Source organism: Alligator sinensis, unplaced genomic scaffold, assembly GCF_000455745.1.
Source record: "Alligator sinensis unplaced genomic scaffold, ASM45574v1 scaffold857_2, whole genome shotgun sequence".
Lineage (NCBI taxonomy): Eukaryota > Metazoa > Chordata > Crocodylia > Alligatoridae > Alligator > Alligator sinensis.
In genome coordinates, this window is record NW_005842261.1 from 1,429,829 (window position 1) to 1,440,141 (window position 10,313).

Below are 10,313 nucleotides of genomic sequence, written 5' to 3' on the forward strand. Positions count from 1 at the left end.
GGTGGGTGACAATTATGAGGACCAGTGCATCTGTATTTATCTGGATCTGCTGGCCCAGAATCCCTCCAAGTACAGATCACCAAACCTGGCCAAAAGTAGTGACAAGGGAGTACAGCGACCCTGTAACTTGTGTCTGGCTTGTTCTGAGAGAGGAGCTAAAGCATTGGAAGGACAGATTGTAAGAAGTAATCCTTTCCTGATGGGACAAGATGAGATAATAGGTTTTTTCCATTTGATCTTTAATGTCAACGAGACTGCATTTTACAGTGCTTTAACAATGCTTGCTACACCCCTTTGATTCTGGGTGTACCGCACATCCTGTTGCACTTAAGCGACATTGTCTCTTGCAAGTCCACCCTCCAGCCCATAATATTTACAAGAATAAAACAGTTTTGTCAGCAAGTCCTGCTGTGGGCAGAGATCTAAAAGCCAAGTTCCCCACCTGCCTGTCCCAGTTTTCAACTCTATTCCTTTTCCTCTGAAAACACCCTGTTTTCAGCTTTGTCATAATCCACTCAAGCACAAAGAGATTTCTCATGCTTTTTTTATTCTGTGGTGTGACATTTTCTTCATGCTTGAAGTGGCTGGCATGCCATTAAAGGTTGCAAAATTGTTTTGCGGTGGTCCAGAGATGGGGGAGAAAAAAAAAAAGTTTTTGAGTAGTGTTTATTAAACAAAATAACAGCCACATCACCAAGCGTCCTCCTCCTTTTCTGTCTCTGAATTACGAGTTGCTTTAAGGTCCTTTTGAAGAAAACGCTTCACCGTGTATTTGCTACAGACAAGTAAAGCGAGCCGTCCCTGTGTGAATGAAGCACGGAAGAAAGACGGAGGAAATGTCTTTCACCCTGCAGGTTGAGAAGGGCTGACTGGCAGGCAAGGGCAAAGAGAAAAAAGGGGTGTTTGGGTCTTTTAAAAAACGTGTTTAGATAATGTGCACAGTTTGCTCGAACCGTTCCAGATTCAAAGGCATGCCAGAGTTGAAAGGCAAGGCCTCGCCTCTTAAAGTCCATCTTCAACTTGATCTATTAATTGACGCACCTTGCCACGTGATGCGGAGTGGAAAGCGCCAAGATGAAGAAAAGAGAATAACTCTTTTCCAGCTGTTCTCTTCAGATACTTTGAAACCATGAGGTCCTTGGAAACTTGGCTGCAGCCATATAGTGTGTGTGTGCAATAGCTGTGGTCCTGAGATGCACGTCCTTGTCTATTTTGTATGTGAAGGTAGGATGAGACCTATGGGGGAAGCAAGTGTGCGTGTGTGCACAGGAGGAATGGCATGGTGGTGCACACAGGAACTGCAAAGAGCAAATGATGATAAAATCTTGGATCTACATTGCTGAGGTCTTGATGCAGGATTGTTCCTGAGTAAAGTTAGATCCATGCTTAATCAGTTTGATGAACTGGGGCCTAAAACAAACTTGGAGATGTGTCTGTCTTTAGACCACAGAGAAATGTAGCATTGTTAGTGAATGAAGGAAAAGAAGCTGGAATATAAGGAAATTGCAAAGAGAAAGATAGCGGTAAACTTTAGGTTTAGGGACTGAAAAGTGATCATTCAGGGTCTGTTTAGAGAGGTGGGATTGAGATAAATTAGAGAGATTTGTTCCAAACTTCTCCTTCCTACTGCGTGCTGTATTGCTATTGCTGTTTTCCCACATAGAAGGAAAAGATAGTAGGAGGATGAGAGATACGTGACCACAAAATGTGAAGATAAGGGAAAGTAAGTGTCCTCTAAAACCAAATTTTAAAACTAGCTATTTTAAAATTAGTTAGAAATGAATCTATTAAAGTGCTAGTACTATCCTTCTTGGAGTGCATTTTAGTGTTCCCAGTTATAAATATGAGTTGGCAGCATATCAGGTGCAGAGTGAAAACTTTTTATACTGCCCAGGCTTTGCAAATAAAAATGGGCCACAACACCCCTCCCTCGTCCCCAACAAAGCTATCAGTATAAACTTGTTTCAGCTATCTTGTTTGCATGCCCTCAGAAAGCCAAGGGAAACAGTCGAGGAGTTGATTTTGTCGGTCAGCTTCAGCTCAGGTTGTCCCACCCTCCCTTTCCAAAAGGCCACTGCAGATTTCAACTTAAAAACTAGAGAGGAAGTTGTAATCCATTTGAGAGCGCTTGCATTTTCCTTTTTACTTCTCAGAACACAGTTGCTGAAGGATCTAATATCAGGTAATATTTCACATGGGGTTCAATTCAGAGAGTCAGTGCAAGGTCAAAGTAAGGTGGTCGGTGAAAGTAGTGTGCTGACTTTTTATTGATTTTTTTTTTTTTTTTCCCCCCACATTGACTGCAGCACCAAAAGAGCCACTGGCAACACCTGCATGCAGCTAGGAGCATCTGTCTGTATTTGTCCAGTTTACCTGTACTTCTAGCAAGGTTTCAGCATGCATGGGTAGGAACAGGTCCTGGAAGGTTTCTCACCCCTATAGGCAGATGTTCCAGAGGTTTCACAGAGTCTAAGACCAGAAGGGCCTATTAGATAATCTAGTCTGATCTCTTATCTATCACCAGTCTTTTGATTTTAACCCGTCACCTGCCTGGCTTCAATACATGGTATGTTTGGTTAAAATCCTTCTTCTAGGTAGGCATCCAGCATTGATTTGAAAACACCAAAAGATAGGGACATTTTTCACTTGGTTGTTTGTTGCCAGTGATGGGTTGCACTTACCGTTTAAAAAAAAAAAAGTGTATAATGTCTAATTTAAATTTGTCTGGCTTTACTTTTCAGCCATTGGTCTCTCTTATGCCTTTCCCTTATCAAATAGTTATCCATTTAAATATCAGTCCCATGGATCATCGCTGTTTTCATAAATTAATATTTCCTGTCTTCAGCCTGGAACCTAGTTGTCTGCCTATGAGCAGTTTTACATACGCGTCTGCACGCCACTTGTTTGTTTTTCCAGTCATATAAATAGTATATGGCTTAACTTTTCAAATGATTTTTTTTTTACTATTTTTTTTTTTAATTCATAAAAAGCCCCACCAATTTGGTCATGGAAGTCAAGCTTATAATGTGAAATTAATCAAGCCTGCTATATAATGTGTATTTTAAAAATATTTTAAAAGCTAATTTTAGTCACAGAATGATTTTTATAAGGAATCATGCATCATTGCACATTGCGCTTATGATTTTATACAACATAATTACATCTTCTATCGACAGTTTTCCATGCATTAATGGTAATTATGCCATTTAATGAAATTATAGTAATTGCATTAAAAAAAACTGTAATCTAGTGCAAATTAAAAGGACATATTGACTGCTTTTTACTACTGTACATTCACTTTAAAATGTTTCATGGGAAGTAATAAGAGATACTGAGTACACCAGACATAATATGGCAAATCAGCTATTGTAGCACCAAGCTAGAGCATCAGTCTTCACTTCTGATCCTCTCTGCCCAATTCTAGTCCTCCTCTGCTACACTGTCCCAGTGCCTCTTGGTCTTCTCAGCAGCATGTGCTGTCATTTCAGTCTTGTGCCTCTGAAAGCCAGACCTGCTTTCCCAGGTGGGGACAGGTGGAAGAAACTTCCCAGGTGCAGACCAAACTGGTGCCCTAGGTCACGTTGACTGGTGTATGGCAGAAGGTGTGGGCAATGGCTATTTGAGTAATGTTGAAGGGCTGCTGCTTATAATTCTTTGGCTGAGGTTCAGTATGGGGAAGGGCGGGGAAGGCACGTGTCGTGGTGTTGCTGGCTGAAACTCGGAACTTCTGATCAGGTTTAGTGCTGCCGTAAAGCGGGTGGCAAGCAGCGGCAAAATGGGTAAGAATGGTATCAGCTTTAATCAACATCTGTGCAGCTGTAATGGCTTTGGAACGGCCCTGCCAGTCAAACTTCCTTAAGCTAGAGACCCCAAGACAACTTGATCAGTCTGCTGGTCCCCCCGGCTGTGACAGTCTGGCAGCCAAAGGAGCCAGCTGGCCTGGGAATCTGGAGTCCTCTGACTCCAGGGCAGTCTGCTTAGCAGGGATAGCTGAGAGTGGTAGAAACCTGTCCCTGGACCTCCAGGCCCACTGCTGCAGAGCCAACGGCTGAGACCTTGCAAGTTCTAAGGCTGCCAGTTCTGTAACGGGGAGACTGGAAGAGCTCCCAAAACCACCAGGATTGGTAAACTCCCTGACCAGCTGGCTCCATCCGTGGCAGGGGTGCCCCAGCACTGGAGCCTCTGCTGGGTTATGAGGCAGGTGAGCTGGCAGAAAACCAGGCAGGTTTGCAATGAGCAACCTGCCTATTGAGCAAGGCTCCCTGAGATGACTTGTAAATCATGCTGTGTTTCTAGCAAATTAGCAGAAAAAACACGTCGTTGAAAAGGTGACTGACCAACCCCAAATATTGATGGGTAGCTGCGGGGTTTTGTGCAGTGTTGTTTGACACTCTATGCAAATGATCTATTAACTCACTTGGCCTATTGATTGCTAATTTGTGTGCCACTGTAAACAGTTAAAAATGACTAAAACTGCTCAGGTTGAGTACTCGTATGGCTCGGCTGAGTATGTTTTGCCTACTTAGGGAGCAGCAACATATGAACCTTAGTTAGCATGCCCCAGTCCTCATCTGGCACAATTTCTTCTGGAGGTAACAGGACTAGCTCAGTCTCCATGGTCCTCAACTTCTCTTCCTCAGCTGAGTCTGATAGTTAGTACATAAAGGCTAGAAACAGAAATTACACATAAACCAGTATAAGTAATTGGAAACCGATTCAAATCTCTAACACAACAAAAGTTCAGTGCACATAAATCTCTTTCAAATGACCAAAAACCAGTTTGAGATAAACCTAGATGGCTGCCACATCAGCCTTAACTGATTACAGGTTAAATGATCTTATTGAACTGCCATCCCAGATCCTCTCCAGATTCAAGTTAATCCAGTCCCTCAGCATCCCACGATACTTTGCATCTGCCCTGCAAGCCCTCCCTTGCAGTGTGGCCGGGCTAGCTTTGACTCCAGCTGAGCAGGGAGGCATGCTCTAGTGCCACCCAGCTTCTGCCCTGGGCCACTGCAGACATATGTCTGCATTTCAGGACTCAAAAGTGAATGTCTGCTCACTCGTTTATCGGTTTCGTGTTCTATGGGAAGCACTAATGGCTCATCAAAAGTTTTGTTTTTTTCTTTAAAAATAAGATTATCTCAAATTCTCAGCTTCTGGAGGTTACATAGGCCTCCAAATCTTTTCCACGCTCTGCACACACAAGCAACACCCCTCCCACAGTGCTCGACCTTTTTCAAGCCAAATACAGACCGTGCCGCACACTTGTTCTGTTGTACAGGCACCAGGTACACGGCACACGTATGTGTTCGCTCTGTTCAGTTACTTTTGCTCGCCTGCATAACCAATGCTAGAGAGCTGGTGAACCTCCAAACAGAGGATTTTTGTGACTTGTGCAAGGCCACACTGGGTGCGTCTACACAAGAGGTTTACTGTGGAGTTACCTATTGGCTCTGCAGTAAAACATCACCATTTACATGTGCGGTGCTATTAGGCTGGAGCAAACTAATTAACTCTGCCATAGAATAGTTCTTGTAAATACAAGTGCTATCCTGCAGCAGAGTTATTGATCCCACAGCAATGTAGATGCTGACAGGGCTGGCTGGGACATGAGGGTGCTTCAGTGCAGGGGCTGCCTGCTAGCTAGCCCCTGCACTGGAGCACCCTTGTGTACCAGCCAGGCTGGCAGGTTGACCCCCTGGCTTCCCTGCCAACTGGGGCTGCTCCGACCCAGCTCAATGTGCTATGGTCCCAGGCTCATGTGCAAATGGCCCGGGAGCAATAAACTCTGGTGCGTATTGCGATATCCAGTGATATGCACCAGAGTCTATTGCTTCAACTTAATTGCACATGTAGACATGTCCACTGTGTATCGTTGCATAGTAAGAAAGATGTGTAGGACTTCTGCCCTGTGCTACAACCATGAATGTGCTCTTGGTAGTTAGAGCTAGCTGATTTTCATCCGTTTCTGCTCATTTTAACCTTTCACAAACTTTGTTTTGAACTTTGTTTTTTGACTGTTGTTTACAACACTGGCAAGCTTCTAAGTGGCCATTTCCCTATTAACTTTGTCCTTGTTTGTCCTTGCATTTTTGTAAGAGCTGGAAATAACATTTGTTTACTCTTCTGTGTGCGTCTCCGCATCAGCAATATCATTGCCACCGCTCCTTGAATGTTAACCACTGCAGCAGAGCAAAAGACTGAATTCTCAAGCTTAGAATATAGTCATCAATTCCTGCTTAAAAAAAAAAAAAAAAAAAAGCTTAAAGTCTCTCCAATAAGTTACCATGGAGTTTTCTTACTTGTCTATACAAGGCTTTTTCTCCTATGGTTATTTTCTTGCAGGCAGCGTGATTGTTTTATGTCTTGGCATGAACTGAAAGTAGAGAAAGCACAGTGAAAATGTTTCCCTTTATTTAGAAGAATATTTCAAGTGGGTGCAATAGTTCTAATAAGGCAGCGTGGATCCCAGCTCTTGGCAGTTTAAGACCATCTTTTTGAGGATGCGTTGCTGTTTCTTTAAAATTGTAGCAGGACCTCAAGCAGCATAGCAGCCATGAAAAGCTGTAGGCAGGAGATCCAAAGTAAAGCATAGTGTGAGACTGCCTTTTGCAATGATACTGTTTTTCTTTTTCAATAAAAATCCCTATTCAGTTTTTGAAAGAAGCAGAACTTTTAGTGACTCTTTTTTTCCTGTATAGGACTACGTCTCATTTTTTTCATTTGGCCATATTTCAACCCTTCTTTTTGGCTGTTATTGCTGCCACAGCTCTGACTTCTTTGACTATAAAAGGGAATTTCAGTTTTTTGCAATGCAGAATCCAAATGTCATTAAGAATCTGCCCATCCTAAATTGATACTATTGGGTAGCCTCTTGTAAAGTGTTTCAAAGGACAGCTGTGCAAAGTATATAACCCCTTAATCCTTGTCAAATAGACTTACCCTTTAAAACAAAATTTGACTCAATGGTTTTTCATTCCTAATATTTTCCATTCTTTGGTGTCTACTTAACTGTGTTGCACTGCGGATGGGACCCTTTCACCCTTAGTTGTGAATTGCTCTTGTTTTTGGTGGGGGTATCACCAGTCCTTAATATGATTCTAACCTATGCCCCTTCATGTGAATAATAGCACTACTTTCTGGCCAGTGCATTTTAAACCCGCATTCATCATATGGAAATCTCTTAGCTCTGGCTGCTTAGAAGAGCCCTATGTTTTCCCCATATGTCCACTGAAGCATTTTAAAATTAAGATGAAGCATGCGCACATGTGTGTGTATGTCTGTGTTCCTGAAACTTAAAGACAGTGCCTAGAAAGTCCAGATCTGTCGCAGGCTGCACAGTTCCCATTGACTGCAGGTCACTGTGAGCCATGCACGCAGACAGCCAAACGCAGAATGAAGGCAGCAAGAGATGAATGTCTTGCTGTCGTGGGATAGATAACCCCTTGAGAGAGAGATTCCCCACCCCCCCCGCCCTCTCCTGCAACTGAATCAGTAATATCTATTTTTCATCCGTTTAGCTACCTACCAGCAACACACAAAGCCAACTCCAAATGTGCAAACATTTTGTGTATTGAAAAAAACAAATAAATGAAGAGGGCTCTTTAGAGCTTAAACCCTGGCCCCAAAGTGTGTGAAAACAGTTCTGCCTGGCTTTCTGCTTGCATTGTGACCTGTTGGAGAACCCTGCTCAGTGCTTGCATTTCCAGCTAATTTGATATTGCCTTTTTTGTGGTTCGAGCTTTGTCATTTGTTTCTAAGCTGTCATTTTTATTAGTCTCCCTGGCTGATCTTTTTGGGCTCTCGTCAGGTGGTGTGTGTTCTCCATTGTCTGCCTGGTCTTGGCAAGCTGTAGGTCCTTTTATTGCCATATGACGTGGGCGTGCTTGTAGCAGTAGCCTGTAATTATACCCACCACAGGTGACAGTTACAAGAGAGCTTTGGTAATAATTTTAGCTGCCTGATCTGATGTTTATGAAGAGAGAGCCCTCTTTGTGGTCTGGTTAGAGTTTGCTATCATGTATTGTACTTTCGCGGTTTGATTTATGAAGCCCTTTTTTGCTGCACTTTTTTTAGTCTTTTGAAGTTATGGATCTCATTTTATAGGAGGTTATTCTTGTTCTTTCACTATCACCCAACTCCTATTTATTTAACTTGCACTCTTCTCAACAGGATCAAATTGTGCACTCATCTTAAGCCGGTATTATTTGTATATTCAGCACCACGGGACTTCGAAACCTGCCTAGTTTTAGCAGGCTCGCTACATCCTTTTAGTACCATTCTAATCACAAATTAGCCTTTAACGATGTGTTTCCTTCTCAAGTTTCAACTATTTGTCAAGGACATTAGTTCAGATTCACTATCCGTGTAATCAGGATCAGGTCCGTTACTGTCAGCAGAGTTACAGAGCCTGCTCACACCAGAAGGAAATTTAGCGCTCTGCTCTTAGTGGCAGCGCCTGGGTCATGCTTGATTCGGTGGGTCATATTCCCACCTCACTCCGAGGACAGACTTCCACTCATGTTGATAGGACCTAACTACAAAATAAAGGGAAAAAAAGATAGTAAAGTGCCTAAAAAGAGATTTCCTTCTTTTGGTGCAGAGCTGGATTTTAATTTTTTTTGAGTCGTCTGAAAGTCTGCCTATCTCAAGTACATATTATATTCATGAGAAGGAAAAATAATTGTTTTGCTAGTTGATGAGCAGGTAGAAAGAGCATCAACATACTTGCAGCAAATTAAATCAACTCATCTGAAGAAAAATAACTCATAGTGTCTTTCTGACTTGAAAAATCTGTATTTTTTTTTAACGCAGAAATCTATAAATGTCAAATTGAACATCTAAAAGTATTTTAAGTTTAATGAAGATGATATGTGAATAATTGTACGTGCATATCTATGTTTCACATTTAGATGTTCATACAACCCCATCCCTATCTAAACGTGACATGTTTTGCAAACCCCAGAATTACCGGGTTTTTTCCTTTTTAAAATCTCTTGGGATTTTGCTCAAGTTTGAGCTCATTTTGATCCAGGGTTACTGGTACAACATATTTGTTGTATGTGAAGATTGCAAACTAAAGCCGACCTTAATCATTACTTTCATGAGCTGAAGCATTTTGTAAAAAGCAACTTTTTTGTGCGTCTTCATTTAAATGAACACAACTAAGCAAAAAAAAAAAAAAAAAAAAAAAATCCTTTACTTTTAATGCAAATGGAATCTAAAAAATAAGTGCATCTGTAAATAATGTGCAGTTTGGTCTTCTGAAGTTCATAAGGGAGAATATACACTGCAGTTATTCAGGGGTGTAAGCCAGCATAACTCTATATGCTTTGCTTTGATCAACATTAGCTGAAAATTTGGGTTCTTGTTTTGAAGCAAACTCTTTCCTGAAGATTTATAACTGGCTGACGAAAGGAGAGTAAAATCCTGTAGGTGGCGATAGACTCTCATGAATGATCAAGCTCTTGCTGTAATGTGGGGTTTTTTGTCAGATTTTTCTGGCTGTTTTTCTTTACTTGAACAATTTTTTTTATTTTTAATTTAATTCTCCCATTCCTCCAGTGCTAATCTTACCATTACAACTGGAAGAAGTTTCATATTTTAAGGTAATGCAACATTTTGGGGTTTTTGGTTGATCATAGATGTGCCTTGGGGCTTTATTTTAGATATGACTCCTTGATTCACATGCACACACAGATATCTATCTATCTATCTATCTATCCGTACCTATATATCTGTGTCTATATATATCTGTGCGCAAGTGTATGTGTTTTTCTGAACATGAAAAAGTCAGATAATTTCACAAGGTCTAAAATGAGGGAGGGCTAGGATAGAAATCATACTGTAAATGATTTTTTAAAAGACTGTTTACCTGGGGGGGGGGTTGGGTCCACCCCCGCCCCCCTTTCATTCAGTTTTCCCTTCATCAACTAAAATATGATGCACATCCGAGACTAGATTCAGCTACCAGGAATTTCACAGTTGTTGAATTCAAGTTAGTCTACGGATAATAACACTACCCAAAATTAAGTTGAAATACCAAGTGCATTTGTATTTTTAGCACATTCCTTTCCTTCGCCCTCCGATGTAGATTATATTTATCTATATGTCACCATAAAGCTCTGGGAAACGGACAGATGATATTGTTGAATATAGTCCGAACCTAATATCTCTATAGTAAAAGTTTAAAAGCTTCTCTTTGTAAACATGACTTATCAAATATCTTCTCCTCTGTCGCCTTCACCAGGATCAAGGCAGTTTAAGATTAATTGTGACACATTTTAACCAAATTTTGCTTAGTGTAGGGA

At 41.4% G+C, this 10,313-nt stretch overlaps 1 protein-coding gene across 1 annotated transcript in view; it reads left to right on the plus strand.

Moving 5' to 3' along the window:
• MCTP2 (multiple C2 and transmembrane domain containing 2) overlaps positions 1 to 10,313 on the plus strand; it is a 173,000-nt gene that overhangs the window by 116,502 nt on the left and 46,185 nt on the right. The gene's annotated exons all lie outside the window — the stretch shown is intronic.